Here is a 19,576-nt window from a genome sequence, read left to right on the forward strand (position 1 = left end):
ACAATTACAGGTCACATCCGTCGCAATTCCGCGATGAAAGAAGTAATAACTTGACACGACAAGGCTATTCTCACAACACAAATCGTGACCAAAACAGACACCACCCGTATGACAACCGTTGGCAGAGTAGTAATAACTACAGGGAAAGATCACCTCTCCGTGGTAATGACTATCACAGAGACAATAAGAGAAACAGACAATATGGGAACCAAAATAAATACTATCAAGGGAGACAGAATAACTTTAGACGCAACGGACCAGCGCGCAGTTACGATTCAGGGAGAAATTCTCCACCATGTGACCGACAAGAAAGAAACTATGGAATCTACCGACATGACGACAGACGATATGATCGTAATGACAGACCTGAATTGCATCAGAACTGGCGGGATTCAAACAGAGCAGGGCCCTCTCGTCACGGTGAATTTGTAGAAGTTAGGTCTCCAAACCCCAATAACGACGCGCGCCAACAAAGAGACAATAGGCAATGACTCACACCGCTGTCAGCCACAAAACGTTCTTATGACACTAACGACGCAGCTGCCGTAGCTAGTAATTACGTAAAAATGGAAGATATTAGGGACATCTTACTCCAAGAACACAACGTAAAACATAACAACGTTGCATATCCTGTGATTTGCATTACAGTAAATGACGTAAAATTTACGGCAGTACTTGACTCTGGCAGTCCCATTTCAGTAATCAGTGAAACAGCCTTTAGCAAATGCAACAAATCGAACGATTGCCCCACACTTCCGTTACGTAAGATTAAATTACAAGGTGCAATCTTTGGAAAAAGTGTAGATGTACGCCAACAAACCAACCTAGAATTCTTTTGTCAAAGCCACAGCTTCTCTACGAACTTCCTTATTGTTCCATTATTGTCGACGGAAATTATACTGGGAGTAGACTTTTTGAATGAATACAAAGCAATCTTAAACTTTCACGATGCTGAAATAACTTTAGAAAAAGAAGGTAAGTCAATAGCTTTGAAATTTGAAGATTGGCTCTCAAACCATGATGAGGAAATTAATCGGCTTTACGTTCTGTTAGACAACAGTTCGGAATTTTCTACGGAACTAGACACTAACAATCACTCTGCAAGTACTGACAGGGATGATATCGACGGCGCATTTGACACTAATAAGTTAATTCAGAATAAAATTCAAACAATTGAGAATTGTAATGACACTGATAGGCAGGACCTTTTTGAGATTTTACAAGCACATTCCACAGTTTTTACTCATAAAACGGGAACAATCAAGGGATTTCAATACCAATTTCGTGTTCGTGAGCATACTAAATTTTGTGTTAGACCATATGTAATTCCAGCACATTATAGGGACCGTGTTAGAACAGAAATACAATCTATGCTCGATGAGGGCATTATTGAGCCTGCAGTAAGCTCATACAACAATCCATTACATGTTGTTGAGAAGAAAAATGGATCGATCAGGCTTGTCTTAGATTCGAGACAAATCAATACGATCATTATTCCTGAAACAGACAGGCCGCAAACGTTAGAAGAACTTCTTCAAAATTTTAATGGTGTAAAAGTGTTGTCTTCCATTGATCTCAGATCCAGCTTTTATCAGATCGAACTTCATCCAGAATGTAGAAAATACACAGCTTTCCTTTGTTTCGGCGTTTGTTATCAGTTTCGGAAACTTCCTTTTGGTTTGAACATTTCTTCGGCAGCATTCATTCGTGGGTTAAATTCCATATTACCTGAGTTCTTAAAACGTCACATCACCTTGTATGTGGACGATATTCTGATAGCAGAAGCTTCATGGGAACAACATAATCGCATCCTCAACAGTTTGTTACGTATTTTTGCAGAATCTGGAATTACAGTTAACTTGGAAAAGTCTGAATTTGGTAGGACAAACGTGAAGTTTTTGGGACATATTATTTCTTCTGAAGGGATTCAGCCGGATCCTGAAAAGTTAGAAGCAATCAGAGCCATTCCAGTTCCATCCACAAAAAGACAAGTCCGCAGTTTTCTAGGTCTCGTAAATTTTTACCGTCGTTTTCTGAATATGCAAATTCTTGTTACACCAAAACTTTGTTCTCTCACTGGAAAAAATACTATTTGGAACTGGGACGAACAAGCACAATTGGAATTCAATTCTTTGAAAGAAGCGTTACTTCACGCGCCAATCTTAGCTCATCCAGATCTGTCACAAGATTTCTGCCTTAGCACGGATTCTTCTAAAGTCGGTCTTGGTGCCCATTTATTTCAAGAAGCCATAGAAAATGACACTACCATTCAGAAAACCATTGCTTTTGCTAGCCGAGTGCTAACCAAATCTGAAAAAAATTATTCCGTTACTGAATTAGAAGCTTTAGCTATCGTTTGGGCATTTAACAAATTCCGTTTCTTTCTTTCTGGTAAGCACGTAAAAGTATACAGTGATCATCGTGCATTACAATTTCTTATGTCTTCAAAATTAAATCATGACAGGTTAAAACGTTGGGCATTGTTTCTGCAAGAATTCCGCTTCACAATAGTCTACATTCCCGGCAAGGAGAACATTGTTGCGGACGCACTGTCACGCGCACCGGCTGGGCTTGAGAAAAGTACCACAGAAGGCAACCTCGAGAAAAATTTCAGTATTCTTTACATTCAGAAAGTCGCCTTTGAAAACTTCATCACCACATCTTTAAAGGACATTGCTCATGAACAAGATAAAGATCCGATTTGGAAAGACATCAAGAGCAAATGGCATGAAAGGACACACACACAGATTCGGCATTATTATCTGGTTAGAAACAACATACTGTTCAAACGCTGCACTGTTGATGACAAGCTATGGGTACTTTGCATTCCTGACGAATTTGTTAATAAGCTCATTTGGTACATTCATTTCAGCTACGCACATTTTGGTCCACGAAAATGTTATCATATTCTTCGAACGACTTGTTATTTTAACAATATGGAAAAGCGAATTCGAAGAGTCTTGTCTATTTGTAAACTTTGTCAAAAGGCGAAACCATCTACTGTCTCACATCGTGCTCCGTTGTTTCCTATCATTCCTTCTAAATTAAAAGAATTTGCTGCTGTTGATCTCTTGGGACCGCTTGTCAGAACATCTAATGGATTTTCGTACGTTCTAGTCGCTGTTGAACTTACTTCAAAATTTGTTTCTTTCACACCGTTACGTAAAGCCACTGGACGGTCTGTATCCAACGCCTTTGTTAAAAATTTCTTACGTGAAGTTGGACACGTTAGTAAAGTCATTTCAGATAACGGACCGCAATTCAGATCTGCTGTTTGGTCACGCATGCTTCGCAACCATAAAATCAAACCTGTTTTTATTTCATTGTACTCACCACATTGTAACCCGTCTGAACGGATTATGAAAGAAATCAATAAGCTTTGCAGACTTTATTGTCACAGAAAGCATCAGCATTGGGACAGATATTTACACTTATTTCAAAATGTGCTGAATGAAATGCCTCATGATTCCACTGCTTTACCACCTACTCTTGTACTAAAGAATGAAGAACCACCGAACAGAATCAGAGAGCTTGTACCTTTCCCAAATACACGTAAACTTCGACACAAAGACATAATTGATTTGGCTCTTAAAAATATAAAATCTGCAGCCGACAAAAGGAGAAAACTACACGGTAAAGCAAATACAAAGAAATTGTATATTGGTCAGAAAGTTCTCATTAAAGCTCATTCATTGTCACATAAGAAGAAACACTTGAGTCACAAATTCTTTCTAGTTTACGATGGACCTTACAGAATCCGACGTATACCACATGATAATTGCGTTGAAGTTGAAACTCTGCGTACTAGGAAGAGTAAAGGTTTACACCACATTTCACATGTAAAACCGTTTATTGAAAGATAATCTGCTTTTTAACTTTGTCTTTGCCATAAAACTTTTCACTTCACATTACTAGTATGCTTTGTCAGACTTAAGAAACTGTTAACATGCAACAATGTTTGAAGTTAAATATCCAGTCTAGAACCTAGGGAACATTTTTAAACAGGAATTACGATTGCATTGTTATAGTGAACAGACGTCACAGTGTTATTGTATTTGTACATTCTTGCTTGTTAGTTGCACGATTACGTAACGACTATCAGGCTGACATACTAAGAACCTATACCAGTACTGCTAATGAGATTTTAATGCAACATTTTGGTTTACTTGAAAATACATTCTGGGTTTAATGTACTTTCTGTGAGATACCAGACGGCACAGTGGTTAGTTTAAGTGACAACTACACGGTTTTATCACGACGCTACTAATGAGTGACAATTTACAATGTTGCTTTTGCGGTGTATCTGTTTTATATCTGCACAGTTTTTCTGAATTCTTCTGGAAAGTAAAACAGGTTTTAGTAGTAACTTTTGTGGTATAGCAACAATGATACAGCCTTTTTTGTGGCACAACAATACGTTACTGTACAGTACTTTCTTCATCACGCCAATAACCATAATAACTATGATATCTATACGCAAAGCATTTCACTTTTGTTTATCATGAGGTAAGTTTCGCGCTACAGTACACGCATTTGAGTGATTAATCTTATACTTAAAACACTTATTTTTAAATATTTTTTGAATTACAAAGAAAGTTTTGCGTGATACATTTCATTCCATTGCTGTAATCTGTAACACCTGAGGGTATAATTACATTAATCCTCAGGGGGGTACACGCTTACTTTGTGTACCATGTGTGTGGCAACCACAAGGAACCCTAGCTAATATGGTATTTGCTTATACAACTTTACACATCGGTACCATATTTCTCTAACACAGAATTACACAGCTATCTGATTATTTGACAGAGAAACAAACATTCTTTTTACTACATCAGTGACACATGTTTACGCAATACACAGTTGGGTAACTTCACACTTATGAAACTGTATTTTGTCTGTACTTTGAGAAACGCTCATATTTTTCGGAATCATTGTGATACTATGAGAGCTTTGAATGACGTATTTCGTAAGGGAGCATGATTTTAAAGTACGTTTGAGGTAGATGACACTATTGAAATGAGCAGAGAATTTTTTTAGGCTCAGAAATTATTGGAGGAAGTTACGACGATTTTGAGATTTGACTGAGGTGTTATGATGTTATTATTACGACGACGATGTGTATTATGTTGTTGAGGAATGTTTATTATGCTACGTATTTCTCACGATGAAATATTGAAGAAGTGTCGACGAATATGTATATGTATAATGAGGTAAGGAATAATGAGTAGTGTTTAGGGACTCTGATTTATGAAAAGGATGTTGGAAACCAAGAAACGTACTTTAAGAGTTATGAAATGTGTGACTGTATCACAATGCTGACGAATATTTTTTTTTGGACACTTATATTTATAGGATTTTGTTTCTACAGATTTGCAACGCTAATTCTTGACCTGTGAAATATTTTTAAATGAGACTGCAACGGTAGCAGAATCTCCTGTCGTAAATATTTCCGTACGAAAGTTAAGTGACCACCTGCACGTAATGCGTCGCGGGCACCCAGCTGTGTCAGACGCCTGGAGAAAAAGCCATTATTGCGAGCCCTTTTCAGCGGCACAGGTAGAAAAAAAAAAAAGGGGGACGTGGGACGTGTCAAACACCTGGAGAACAAGCCATTAGGGTGTGCCTTTCATCGCTAATGCGACACCCTCGTTACTTGAAAACATATGATTACTCGCACTTTGTGCTAATTACTGAAATGCTTATGAATTGATGGGAAATATTCGTACATCTGCACACCTGATTATGACAAGCGTCTTTCTATGAGAGTTGAGAGAATTTCTACTAACTTATGAAATGTCACATGACTACTGAATGATATTTTTATGCTTTGCTTTTCATAGTTGCTTATTTCATTTGATATCTGGTTTCCAGCTGTGTTGCAGCATTGCTTTTATAAAATGAAATGCATTTGCTAATGTGAACACTTTCTGTCAACAGATCTATTAAATAATTATTTTATGATCCACATTCTTTAAAAAAGGAGCACTTGGAATGGAGAGAACAATAAGAAGGAACTAGTAACTGCATTCATAATTTTCTTTTCAAGTAATAGGTAACTTTTTGGTAGAATAACTTCTTGTGGTGCACCACTTTAATTACATAGACATTAAGATGTGAATATACATTTCCCTTATCTGCATTGTTGTTTACTGTAATATTTTTTCTGCTTGCGCTATGTCATGTTTCAGTATAAGTTGCTGCTGTTTGCCAGGCATAGTGTTATTGAATTTGACTTTTGCTCATTTATGCTGCTAGCTTTGCCAATTTGCATCTTTTTGCATTGCTGTTTGTGTTGATTTGTTATGTGATGCTGCATTGCCTCGTCCCTTAGTTTAGCATCTGAGCTCAGTAGATTTAAGTTAGCTTAAGAGGGGGTAGCCTCTAAGAGAATGAGTTGCGATGAATTGGAAGAAATGCATTGAGAAAACAGGTTTAGGTAGGATTTTCTTGGAAATAAATGTTGAGGTAAGAAATGTGTGAACATATAAATACAGAAAGCATGCTTAGATAGAATTTTTTTTGGTGGAAACAGAGGATGAAATAAGAGGAAAGATATATGAAGTTTTGGGTTGGACTGCAGTACCAAATGTTACACTGAAAACGAACCCTGTCCTTTCCTATTGGTGTTATCCCACTATGTGTTTGTGTACCCTTGAGTATTTGTTTTCTTCCTGTCTCTGTGTACTGTTTCATAGAATTTTTTTTCTCTTCTAATACTAAGCTATATTCACTATGAGGAGGAATACTGTTATCCTCAAATATAAGTTGCATTAATAATATGTTATTTTCTTTGTAAAGTTGTTTACAATTCTGTTCTGTTTCAATGTTCATGTGTGAAATTAATGTTTCGAAAACTATTCTCATTATTTTATATATGTACTTATGTCACTATTTTTGTAACACTGACGTATATGTCTATTTCTATTCTTTTGTAAAGCCTGTGTTACTGCAATTGTTATCTATATTGCTATGTTTTTAATGATGTATTTTGTACCTTTGTTATTGTATTCTTCTGTTATAAAATTGTAATTGTCACCAATTCATGATATTATTAACTTGTAAGTTCCATTTCACTGCACACGTTTCTGTTGGTCATAGTATATGGACAATATGTGAGAAGTTGGGACTGTTAGTGTTTGCACGTGTGTTACTAATTCAGCAAGGGACTGGATAACAGCATTGCTTGTTCTAAGGACAATTCCAAAAACTTTGTGAGTGCACAAGTGGTGGTTTATGGACTTGCTATATTCTCCGCAAGACTCTTCAATGGTGAATGTGCACCTGCACAATCGCAACAGATGGCTGCTGGCCATCTCTACAAGGACTACAGTGGGTCTGCACCTCTGGTGGCCCACCAATACCATTATCTCTACAAGGACTACAGTGGGTCTACATCTTTGATGATCCATCAATACCATTATTTCTACAGGGACTGCAGTGGGTCTGCACCTCTGGTGGCCCACCAATACCGTAATCTCTACCAGGACTACAGTGGGTCTGCTCTGTGATGACCTACCAATGTTCTTCAAAACGTCGAATGACTCTGCTGTGGGTTTGCTATGTTGTGGCCCATTATCTGTCAGCATATCAAGAGTCAGCACTGTCTTTCCATTGGAAGGACAACACTACTTCTTCAAGACTGCATGGAAATCCACTACTTCTATGTGCATTTTCTTTTACTGCTTGGACTTTGAGAAAAACTCTGCATTTTTACTGTGATGAACAATGTGGACTGTCTTTATGGACTGTGAGAAATTTTGATCTTTTGACCAACATAATATTAATAAGTGTGTGCATTTTATATCTTTGTTACTGTAATTGTGAAAAATTTTTGTCAAATCTGTATTGGCCAGTGCCCAACACCATTTGTAAAAATTTTTGTGGGGAGCATGGGGGCTATGTAAGTAGGCTGTTTATGTTTTCTCTATGTAAGTAGGCTGTTTAGGTTTTTTATTGGTAACGCCACCTCTGTATGACAATCACTGGCTGTGCTGTGGGCAGTCTGTGTCTGCTTTGCATTGTTGTAATACTCGCCATTGTAGTGTTAGGCAGCTGGCTGTGAACAGCGCGTAGCGTTGCGCAGTTGGAGGTGAGCCGCCAGCAGTGGTGGATGTGGGGAGAGAGATGGCGGAGTTTTGTAATTTGGCATGAACTGCTATATTTATATATGATGATATCAAGGTAAATACATTATTTGTTCTCTACTAATATCTTTCATTTGCTAACTATCCCTATCAGTAGTTAGTGCCTTCCATAGTTTGAATCTTTTATTTAGCTGGCAGTAGTGGCGCTCGCTGTATTGCAGTAGCTTGAGCAGCGAAGATTTTTGTGAGGTAAGTGATTTGTGAAAGGTATAGTTTAATGTTAGTCAGGGCCATTCTTTTGTAGGGAATTTTGAAAGTCAGATTGCGTTGCGCTAACAAAATATTGTGTGTCAGTTTAAGCACAGTCTTGTATAATTGTTCAAAGGGGAAGTTTCAGGTGTTTCCAATAGAAGATACCAATTTCAGCCACGGTTGTGATTAAACTTAATAAAGTGACCCCAGTAGGCATGTTTACAATCACACGTATTGTTATATTAATGTAAAATGTGCCTTCTATTACTAAAAATGAGCACTTACCAAACGCACTCGGAGTTGCATCAGTATCGACAGTAGCCAGAGATATGCAACAGGAATACTGTTTATTGTAAACAAAGTTTCGTGACATGCACAACTCAGCGTAAGAAGGAAGTAGTCCTGTATGAATATACATAGCTTCTATACGTTTTTCTCATAAAAATCGCTCAAGATAAGGGTTTTAACTCACCTCTTAATGGCGGCCAGACTTTGTACTGGTTCACTTTACTACTCATGGAAGGTCTCATTGACCAAAGCCATACAGCCATCCATCTCATACAGACAATTACAAACCCACATTAATTTACAACAATTAATGACTCGGGCAGCGGCCTTGCCGCAGTGGACACACCGGTTCCCGTCAGATCACCGAAGTTAAGCGCTGTCGGGCGTGGCCGGAACTTGAATGGGTGACCATGTGAGCCGCCATGCGGTTATGCCCTTTTTCGGGATGCACTCAGCCTCGTGATGCCAACTGAGGAGCTACTCGACCGAATAGTAGCGGCTCCGGTCAAAGAAAACCATCATAACGACCGGGAGAGCGGTGTGCTGACCACATGCCCCTCCTATCCGCATCCTCACCTAAGGATGACACGGCGGTCGAATGGTTCCGATGGGCCGCTTGTGGCCTGAAGACGGAGTGCTTTTAATGACTCACCTTCACACATTCTGTTTCGTAAATATGCCTTAAGCTTTCTTTTGTAGTTAAAGAATGTCTTTGATCTGGTAGACTATGTCAAATGAATTTGTGGTGTCACCGCCAGACACCACACTTGCTGGGTGGTAGCCGTTAAATTGGCCGCGGTCCGTTAGTATACGTCGGACCCGCGTGTCGCCACTATCAGTGATTGCAGACCGAGGCACACGGCAGGTCTAGTCTAGATAGACTCCCTAGCACTCGCGCCAGTTGTACAGCCGACTTTGCTAGCGATGGTTCACTGACTACATACACTCTCACTTGCAGAGACGACGGTTTAGCATAGCCTTCAGCTACGTCATTTGCTACGACCTAGCAAGGCGCCATATTCAGTTACTACGAATGTTTTCAGAACAGATAATATTGTGAATCATGTACCGTCAAGAGCGAAGTTCATCATTAATGGATTAAAGGTAAGTATCAAACTAAGTACGCCCGCTTTCTGAATTCTAATTCCTTGTCATATTCCAGACCTCACGTCAGTAGAGTCCTTCCCTCCTCACGCCAGCCTGCGTGAGCTAAAACGCGTGCATTTCGGCCCCCACTAGTAACACGGTGTTGGCTCTTCTGCCAACACAATAGAATCCAAAGTAACTTCTTATTTCGTTTTCTTCCAGTGATCTCTTCTGTTTGCAGTGCTTGTTGTGTCTACTGAAATTTTTATTTCTTTCCGTATAAGTAACATGAAATTTTTGTCGCATTGTTCTTGTGATCCTGTGAAATCTGTTTCGAATACAATACAATTATTTCCGTGCTCTATACGCCTCTCACAACTTTATTCAGATATAAGGAGTGATCAAAAAACTTCCGTTCGAAGGGCGCACAGCACAGAACAGGTATGGTAATCAGGGAAAATCGCCGTAAGCATTGTTGCAATTATCCCACCGATGCAACAGGCTGAAGATACCCGTTTGATAAAACAACGTGTCCTACTGCATGAAGAAGTCTGTGACAGCCTGTTGGACGTCCTCATCCGAAGTGAATGTTTACCCTTCAAGACCTTTTTTAAGGGACCAGAGGCGTGATAATTCCATGAGGAGAGACCAGAATTATTGGGTGGGTGCTCGAGTGTCTTTCAGTTCAGTTGGCGTAACTTCTGGGTTCCAACATTTGCGATATTGGGATTTGCGTTATCATACAGCAGCACCACCCCTCGTCGCACCATTTGACAACAGTTGGTTTTCGATTGATATGCTGCCCCATTCACATTCTTCATTCTCCGATGGATGTCTTCCGGTGTTTGTCCGTCGACAGCCAAGCAGAGAAAAACAGTACACTGGTCCTGTTTGGAAACCTTTGGTTCAAATGGTTCAAATGGCTCTGAGCACTATGGGACTCAACTTCTGAGGTCATTAGTCCCCTAGAACTTAGAACTACTTAAACCTAACTAACCTAAGGACATCACAAACAACCATGCCCGAGGCAGGATTCGAACCTGCGACCGTAGCGGCCTTGCGGTTCCAGACTGCAGCGCCTTTAACCGCACGGCCACTACGGCCGGCGGAAACCTTTGGTAATAACGTCACCATTGTTCATGTTGCTGCATTTATCGCACGCACATACGAAAGACACGAATGCCACATTAAACCCTTGCTACATGTCGACGCTTATATACCCGCACAGGAGTTGCACTACGTTGCATTTACGCTACAGCTACGCCCTCAATTGAAAACTTTTTATCTCCCGTTATATCATCATTTCCAGTGCAGAACGTGTCTATAATATCATTTGCAATGCAGAACGTTTACAAAGAGAGCTCACCAAGACAGTCATCACAACAGATCACAGAAGGACCCGCATTATCAATACCCCATCAGGTATTCCTGGATCATTGCTTTATCTCTATAAAATCATTTAAGTATTTTAATACTCTGGTCGAAAGACTGCAGCCTGGCCACCACCTAATCACTCCTGATAGACTGACTGTACATTAATGTATCAAACGTTTCCTTTAACATGCTTGGACTGATTCCTTTCCGTTATCATAGAGTTGTACTGGTGAGCTACGTACAATTATTTGTGTCGGTGAGATGTTAAATTTTAAAGTTAATCCCATTACTTCTACTGGTGACATACTTCAGGGTACAATGTCTCAGGTTGTTGCTTCTGCCCTGTGAGCCACATTGGTGATCACCTGATCCAGCTCGCCTCAAATACAGTTGCAGTCTTCGGTGTAACTTTTTAATAGTTCGGATAATTTCAGTTTCTCTCTCAGATGTCCCTGTTGCTGACGAAGAGACTGTCATTTTCCACACCGAGCGAGGTGGCGCAGTGGTTAGCACACTGGACTCGCATTCGGGAGGACGACGGTTCAATCCCGTCTCCTGCCATCCTGATTTAGGTTTTCCGTGATTTCCCTAAATCGTTTCAGGCAAATGCCGGGATGGTTCCTTTGAAAGAGCACGGCCGATTTCCTTCCCCATCCTTCCCTAACCCAAGCTTGCGCTCCGTCTCTAATGACCTCGTTGTCGATGGGACGTTAAACACCACTAACCTAACCATTTTCCACGACTGAACGAAATTCCTGAGAGATTGCTGCTAAGAATGTAGTGACAATTTACGAATGGTGTTTATCTGTGGTTCTTTGACATGAGGGTATGTGTGTTTCTTCCACAATATTTCTCGAGGAAGTTGGAGAATGTGGTACGGAAAATTTAAAGTTTATAATTTCTTCTCTTTTCATTCTGCATCTAACGCCATTCGAGATCTTCATGAGCATCTCAGAAATAGTTACAATGTGTATGTGGTTATATTTTTCTTTGTCAGTTTTTTGTGCGTTTGTTTGTTGTAAGTTTAAGAACTCCAGTCTCATCCCTCATTGACACATTAACTGACTACATATGATCTGAAAATATATCGACAAGAATGTATGTTACCTTTTTGTTATTCCCTGTTTTAGTCCACAACACGCTACTTAGTTGCTACACTTTTAAAAGTTCCTTAGCTCCCATGGAACACTCATTACTTCATACATTTATACTTCGTATGCTCTGGTTTAAACACTTCCGCTGGCCACCGAACAGACATGAACATTATGGAGCATATCTGGGATGCCTTGCAACGTGCTGTTCAGAAGAGATTTCCATCCCTTCGCCCTCTTAGGAATTTATGCAAAGCCCTACAGGGTTCATGGTGTCAATTCCCTCCAGCGTTACTTCAGACATTAGTCGAGTCCATGTCACGTCGTGTTGCGGCATTTCTGTGCGCTCGCGAGGACCCTACACTATTTTAGGCAGGTGTACCAGTTTCTTTGGCTTTTCAGTGTATAAAATTCAGCGGCTCATTTTATACAGCTGAGTGTCCACATTTTACTCCCATACGTTACAAGCTAAATTTCTTCTTATGCTGCGTAGCTACTCAAGACTACCCACTGAAAATCTCCTTAGTTCCCCTGGAACACTTATTACTTCATTCTTTTATACTTCTCACGTTTTGTCAGTGGCAATTTCCTTTGGAAATATTAATGGCTTAATCTGTCCCCTCATACGCTCTTCAAGACTAAAAATACATTTCTATCAGACATTTATATTGCAACATTCGTTATTCATTCACTTTCATGCTCTAGGGATCCAGTCTAGCGGGATTGTATCACCTGTGGGTCAGTTTGCTGGGCGGCTCTGCACGTCAAATAGATAAAGGTTATGCACAGCAGAGTTAAAGTCACTACGACGCTAGGTATCGTGAATCTCAAGGTCATGGTTACGGTTGCTTGTCGTTTCCCTTCCCAATATTGCTTAACATGGCGCATCAACTGTTCTGCTGAAATTCGCCCATCCTGTGCGGCAATTTACTTGTTCAGGAGATGGACTAGATCTGGTTCCAACATAGGGTTCAAGAAGATTAGATTCTGCTTTGGGAGTATCTTAAGTGGTTCGTCCGGCCAGTACCACTGTCGCTGTGTTATGTTCAAGTGAGTAACACCTGTCACCATGGCCGGTAGACGGAATGTTGGTCCTGTTACGTCACATACTGTCACGTTAATCAACAGCCTATAATCTCTCAGTTCTAATCGTCTCACTTCTCTGAGGTTTCCTTGCTCATATTAACTTGCTACCGCTACCATGCTTTTGCACATAAAATAAATCGAGTGCAGTCCTACTTGCTGGAAGAAAGGTCTAGGTTCCACAACATCCCTCGGACAATCTGGTCCACCTGGTCTGACCATGAACAGCCGCACTGCACATACATTTTCACCACTTCGGATCACTTGAGCTGGACACACTGCATGTGATCTTCTCGCTCCGACGCTATCACAGCACCTCTTCTGTCATCATTGCACGTCTGTGCCCCTATTCAGAAATCCGTAACATACTTCCTGTCTTCACATGCACAGATTCCTCAGTTTTAATTGATACGGTACATCTAGAACTGGTCCATCTATTCTTTCATGAGTACTCTTCCGCTTCTTTCTTTTGTCTTCATTCTGATTACTCCTGGGGTCGATTCCAGAGCGCCTATGAACGGTCGCAGGTGTCCAATATGCACTTTTGTCGAACTCGTTGGGAAGTGAAACCTGACGTTGACGAGTAACATAGTCTCTATAACTTGCTAGGGTCCTTGATACCTAATGACAATTTTCTACTTCTTACCCGTCGGATTGTAAGGGCTGGATAACATTACACACACCCCAACTCTATAATGCTATAAGCTCTCCGTATGTTTCACAGCTTGGTTCTATTTCTCTAGTGCCTCTGTATTTTCCTTCTGCACCCGATTTTATATCTCTCTCATCGCTCTCATGATCTCATGAACTCATTGACCGACTTTAAATCATCGCTTCTTTTCACCTGACTCATTACTAATGGTGATGACATTTTTCTTCCATACACCACCTCATACAGAGGCAACTCTGTACTAGCGTGGCCCTTGGAACTGTACACACCAACGACAAATGAAAGATATGAATCCGAATCTTTTGGTATGACTTCACATGGAAACTTCACATCTTTCTTATCCTTCAATGCACTCAGTCCACCCTATCACTCAACTGTAGGTGGTGCTGGCTAGCTCCTAATTTCTTCACACGTAACAAGCAACATAATTCCTTCATCAAGTATGACATAAAATTTGTCACTTTATCCGTAATCGTTGTCTCCAGTATCCCAAACTTAATTATCCACCTGGTGAGCATTGCTTGTGTGACTATAACTGTTTGTTGGTTCAGCATAGCAATAACCTCCACATGTCGAGAGAAATGATAGGTTATCGTCTGCATAAAACAATTACTCACTGAAGTGTGGTTAAGTGGTGCTACTCATATTCGGCACTGGAAAATCTCTTATCGCCTGCATATATCTTGGATCCATTCTCACCCCATCTTTGCTAATCACCTGCCTAAGCAATATACTTCCTCAGATGCAAAATAACACTTGTCGATGCTCTGTATCAGATGTGGAGTACACAAACCCTCAGATACCTCTTTCAATCGTTGTCTATCTTCCTCCACGTCTCTAGACAACACAGGTATATCGTCCAGGTAAAAAAGAACCTGGTGAGGCTTCAACTTCCTCAGTACTGAGTCCAGCAAACGCTGAATTGTCGCAAGAATATTTTTCAGTCCGAACGGCATTCTCTAATGCTGATAATGGCCCCAGGATAACGAAAACGGTGTCTTTGACTGGTATTCTGGAACCACTTCCAATTGATAGTGTCCACTTCTTAAATATATGGTAGAGAAATACCAGTAATGCCCCAGGTTGTTGACGATATCCGTGATATTGTGTATGGGATTCATCTGTTACGGTGTTACTAATAAGATGACGACAATTACAGCAGAATCTGTAATTCTTAGATCCGTACATAGATTATTTTTTGGAACGAGCACAATTCCTGCCCCTTCCTCTCCTCCATTAACTATTGTTCCGTTCTTTTATCCCATCAGCTAACTGCTGGTAGATAAACTCCTTAAGAATCAACTGTAAACATCTATGAACCCTACACCGCTTGCAGTACACTGGTACTTCACTTCGTGACAGAATTTGGTGCTGCATAACTGGTGTCGCTGAAAATGGACCCCCAAGGGAAAAACAAATCGTCATATTTTAAAAACTCTTCCATTTGCATTATGTCTGCTCTCTTTAGATGCTCCACGTTCCTACGTAATGTAGCCCTAGTGGCGTCCTGTGGTCGCCCATGGCGTACACCCTGCATGCGCCAATCCCCCTCCTCCAGAATGTCTAAACACGCTATTAACATCCCCTTCATCGACTTCACTTCTTCAGTGTCTAAATTATCGAAATTGATGGGTAATGCGTTCCTCATATCCTCCGCTAATGTATGTAGGATACTCCCTTTAACCAAACAAGTTATTGCTCCCTTCCAGTGGCTCTATTATATACAACATCTCGATTGGTAAGTGTAGCTCCACAATCACCCGTAGCGACTTCCCGATTCCACCATGTGCACAGTCATGCGAAACAAGCCTTAGTATATTTGTATACCGTTTAATCAGATTGCCCACTATGATAGACACACCTTGCGACAAGTCTGTACTGCTGATGGCTTCTCCTAGTTGGAATGTCTTCCCACTAAGTTTCACAACATGTAACCGAAGGTCAATTTGGGCATGACGTTTATGCAAAAAGTCCAACCTCAGGATCATATTGTAATACTCTGTTATATGAGGCGCTACTTCCACACACTGCTTATACCCAATCTCAATGGCATATTTTTAACTCCCATCCAATGCATTCTACTCTTCTGGTTACTGACACATGCGCCCCTGTATCCAACAAAGACTTATACTTCCTGCCCTTTACAGCACCACATATTGGATATTCCACCTCTGTGTACGTACTTGTTGTATCTGATTTTAATGGAAAAGTCTTTTGTTGGACTTCAGGTTTTCTCTTGCTTTTAACAGCTGCTTCATTCCTGCCTATCCACCGCTATTACCATCACCATAACGCTGTTGCTGATACATGTCTTCTTTATTCCTCTTAGCCTGGCAGCACTGCTTCTGCCCACGCCCATACGCCCACATACATTAACACCTCAAATTCTCAGACAATACATCAAACCTATTTCACACACCTGTCAACATATTAGTCTCTTCACATTCCACCACCAACCCAACGGCTGAATCAAGATCCTCAGGTGGTCTGGACGTTGGCAAAGTATATATAGTCTGGCGAGAGTAGGTCGTCATCTCTGATTGCTGTGTGCATCATACGCAATAAAAGGACCAACATTTTCTTCGTGAGAACCCAACACTCGATTGCTGTGCCTCAAAACGAATGATGCTCATCGGAGACTTCGACCGTACATTGGTGGCATATCAGTATGTCAACCAGGTGAAAAGAGTGCAGTCGTTAATGGTTCAGTAATTCACCGTTCATCACTACTTACCATAATGCATGTACCTCCATAGAGAGAGGGGGGAAATGAACCATTCTCGAGATTCTGTGCCACTGTATTGCTAGATACTTTTGTTGATCACATTGTGACGGTGTTGCTGAAGGAAGCTTCGATAAACGTCTTTCACTGTGGGCAGCCTGATCTAAAGCAATTTGTCATAAATGTAACTGTAATCGACGAAGAAGTCCCGAAGGTGTGCGAATAGCCCTCTAATGCGGCCAACGTTGACTGGTGAACAAGGAGAATGGGAGGTCACCTCGTCGATCACACTAACCATTAAGGTGACGTGCTCGGTTCTCCAAAAGCGTTGCATCGTACTATGAAATATTGCATGCACACTATTCCTTACGTTTACGAGTCCGATGCGTCCTTCTCTCGGTGGTAGCATCAAGGTATCGTAGCGAATAAAGAAAATGTCATCACTCATAAATGACAGCAGGCTGACAGTGACCTTGACGTGATCGTGATGCGCAACGGCAATGTGTGTGCCAAGTGTCCCATTTTTGGTGCCAAATGGACATTGACCTACTGTACGTTCTGGAACATATCTGTTGCACGCAATACATATTGTTGTACTAATGCACGAACCTGCCGCAGTAGCCGTCGATAATAATCCGCCGTTGTATGTCATGTGTCTCCATAGCAAATCACTCCCAAAGTCTTGAGAGTGGGGACCTTGGTAATGGGCACTGCTGCTCCCGGTGGCAGCCATCTGTTCACTTCCATACACCAGATGTTTAGTTGGTTAGTGACACAACCCACCACCATTCCACACTGCTGAGGCCTTCCCAGAAACACCTGGATTTCGTCTCCCGACTTCACGAATAGAACGACGTCGTCGGTGTACGTATGGCATTGGAAAATGTGGTCTGTAGTTGGATACCTTCAAGGCACCGTCGAAGGCCGTAGGCTCGAGAACGTCTGCAAATAAGATAGCTGAAAAGGAGCAACCTCGTCGCACCGAGGGCTGGATCTCGATAGGTTCTGAGGGAGCACCGTTCACCAAGACTCTCGAGTGCGCGACGTGAATCAACCCCAAGATCGTGTCCACAAACATAGGGGGGCATTCCTATCCGTTCCTGCAGAAAAACTATGTCGACGTCCACTGCACACAATGTACCTCACGAGCGCCGCATGCCCCTGCATGGGGTTCGGCTTGTCGTTGACGTCGTCGCTCTAGCCCTATGCCGTCGGCGCCTCGGATGTGTCCATACGATCCACTGCAAACATCGCCGATGGCGGCTGCAAAAACGCCGAGCCACCAGCGAGGCGGAGTTGTTCTAGGTCGTTCTAGGTTTGTGCAGACATCGCCCTTGTCACTACTAGTCCGATGGTCAAACTAACCTCGTGGTCCTCTTCATTCTGAGAAATCACCGAGGGCGATCGGTCAGGGAATCCCGAACAGGAGGTGAGGCATCTCGTCAGAGGTTGTGTGGCGCCGCTTGTGCTTCTTTGGTGATCACTGCTTGCGTACCCGACCTTCAGTGTCGGAAAAACGGTACGGATTCCTGACGTTCCTGCACAACAGCCGTCGTTGGAACGATGAGTGATGAAAGCTGCATCGAAACGTCCTGCACGGCGGCGACAAGTGTCCACGTGTTAGAAGGAGGGGGCGTCGCAGGCTCCTCCGTTCCGTTGGACTCCATAGATAGGCGTGTCAATTGTGACAGTGGTTGGGTGGCGAAGCGAATGGCGGCTGCATAGGTGACAGGCAATACCCTCGGTGGAATCTCTCTCGGCATTTTCGCGGGGAAGAGTTGAGTAATGCGCCGTTGCAGGAATTCCGAACGGAGGTGACCCTCCTTGTCACACCCAGACAAGGTCTTGGATTGCCCGTCGTATATGACGACCGCACGACACACTCTGATGTTTAAATAGGACGGCACGTGACAACGAAGTTCAATCGTGATCTGCACACCCAGTTTAAAACGGGGCACGTACTGAACTGCGCACACAGTCGGACAGGCAGACAAACAGACGGACAAGAGAGTGATCCTCTAAGGGTTCTGTTTCTACGGACTGAGGAATAGAACCCTGAAAACCAACATGTGAATTAAATGTTGATACTAAAATGTCCACGTTGTTACGCCCAGTACTTGCACTAACAACTGAAAAGGTTTGGGGCAGGACAAGAAGAACTAGAGAGTCATATGAAATTAGTACAGCAGCCGACAACAGAAAAAGGTGTCTTATATTATAATCAAATTACTTGTGAAAGAAGTATCTGACATCTACATTTCGAAAAACTGATAACCTGTTGATTGCGACATAATATGGTTCAAATGGCTCTGAGCACTATGGGACTTAACTACTGTGGTCATCAGTCCCCTAGAACGTAGAACTACTTAAACCTAACTAACCTAAGGACGTCACACACATCCATGCCCGAGGCAGGATTCGAACCTGCGACCGTAGCAGTCGCGCGGTTCCGGACTGCGCGCCTAGAACCGCTAGACCACCGCGGCCGGCCGACATAATATGGAATTAGAAGAATAATAAGTCTCTTCTGCCGTGTTGGGATACAGTTAGTCAGTTCTTCATAAAGCTTATTTTCGGGTCAATGGTCTCGGTGAGAACTACTAAATAAATAACAGAAAGGTTACAAATATTTGGAAATAAACAACGACAGAAATTAATCTAAAATTTCGATACTATGAAGCAGTAAATAACACTTTACAGCAATTAAAAGGGTCTTTTGCCGCTCATTGCTCTCTATATTTCATTATGAACGATTTTCAAGCAACATGGCTTTGTTTCATTGCGTGATATATACTATCTGGAAAAAACGTGAAGCACCCAGAAGTGGAGGAGGAAACGAAATCGAACTTAAAGAGTTGAGAAGATGTATGCTGTTATTTCAGTGATTACAAAAGCGAGTTAAATCACAAAGAACTTGGTGCAT

At 41.7% G+C, this 19,576-nt stretch overlaps 1 non-coding gene across 1 annotated transcript; it reads left to right on the forward strand.

Moving 5' to 3' along the window:
• The first annotated feature begins 11,575 nt into the window (after nucleotides 1–11,575).
• Trnaa-cgc lies at nucleotides 11,576–11,648 on the forward strand. The gene has a single exon. It is a non-coding gene; the product is annotated as a tRNA-Ala (tRNA).
• Nucleotides 11,649–19,576: the final 7,928 nt, after the last annotated feature.

This window comes from Schistocerca americana, chromosome X (assembly GCF_021461395.2).
Source record: "Schistocerca americana isolate TAMUIC-IGC-003095 chromosome X, iqSchAmer2.1, whole genome shotgun sequence".
Classification (NCBI taxonomy): domain Eukaryota; kingdom Metazoa; phylum Arthropoda; class Insecta; order Orthoptera; family Acrididae; genus Schistocerca; species Schistocerca americana.